A 1,103-nucleotide genomic window follows, 5' to 3' on the forward strand; every position below is an offset into this window, starting at 1 on the left:
TGGCTCTGGAGCCATCTCAGGAGTGATCTCAGGAGTGCTAGGCCCTGCTCATGCATTGTGGTGCTAAGTAGGGGTCATTTCAAGCATGTCTGTCACACCAGGCCTACAGAGTGCCTGACCTGTAGTCATCTCAGTCTGGTTCCCTGACCAGACCCCATGGCACAGGTCTGGTGGCCCCATGCGAGGGTCATCTGTCTTGGGATCACTTCTGCTGGGGGGCACTTGGTCCCAGGAAGATTCTCCTAGTCTCTGACTTGCTCTTGGACCTGGGACCTATGGGAGCCTCCACAGCCCTGCACTCCTTGTAAGCTTGCTTCTTTCAGGGAATTCTAGTCTACTAATCATTCAGCTGTTCACAGGTCAGAACACTGATCATAGACATAGCCAGTCTCTTCTCTGCCACCTACACATGTGACACAGCAGCCACACCTGCAATGCTTCTAGGGGCAGGTTGAAACACATTTTTAACCCCTTGAATAAAGTCAAATAAAGTCATATGTCCTTTCTAAGGAACCAGAAGCCAGGCGTATTGAAAGCTCGGCTGTTACGCGTGCTATCCAGACCCATGCATTTCAGCCTCTGAGGGTGTGGTCCTCCTGTGTTTAGGAGCATAGATGTGACAACAGGTACATAGAATCCCAGCAGGTCTAAAAATGACCACTTACGAAGAAACATTATATGTTCTCATTTGAGATCATTTTAAATGCATCTGCTTCTGAAGATACCTGCAGCATACTCACATCAACCCTCCTTCCCTCTCCCCCAGAACTGGATGAGTAGACCGACACAGCACATTTGGCTTAGTCCAGACCTCACTTGCATCTGCTGGAAGTAGGAAACCACCTTGCCTGAGGGCACAGGGGCATTGTTCTGTGTATCGCGTGGGACTTCTGTCTCCTGACTCTTGATGAAAGAGTTTTCTCATTGAACCAAATAAAGTTTGGCCTCTCCCAGAAATGAATGACTGCATACCCACATGAAATGCCATGGGCAATGATAAAAGGTTCAAAATGGCATGCCCACGTTAAACTGTACTGAATATGTCAAAGTGAACTTAGCCAATGTGGGGATTTTAGCATTGGAACATTGGGTCACCTCAGTGG

The 1,103-nt window shown here is 48.3% G+C and overlaps 1 non-coding gene across 1 annotated transcript; it reads right to left on the reverse strand.

Moving 5' to 3' along the window:
* Positions 1-325: 325 nt before the first annotated feature.
* LOC127669082 (small nucleolar RNA SNORA17) lies at positions 326-451 on the reverse strand. The gene has a single exon (XR_007974289.1). It is a non-coding gene; the product is annotated as a small nucleolar RNA SNORA17 (small nucleolar RNA).
* Between the last annotated feature and the right edge of the window lie 652 nt (positions 452-1,103).

This window comes from Apodemus sylvaticus, chromosome 18, assembly GCF_947179515.1.
Source record: "Apodemus sylvaticus chromosome 18, mApoSyl1.1, whole genome shotgun sequence".
Classification (NCBI taxonomy): Eukaryota; Metazoa; Chordata; class Mammalia; order Rodentia; family Muridae; genus Apodemus; species Apodemus sylvaticus.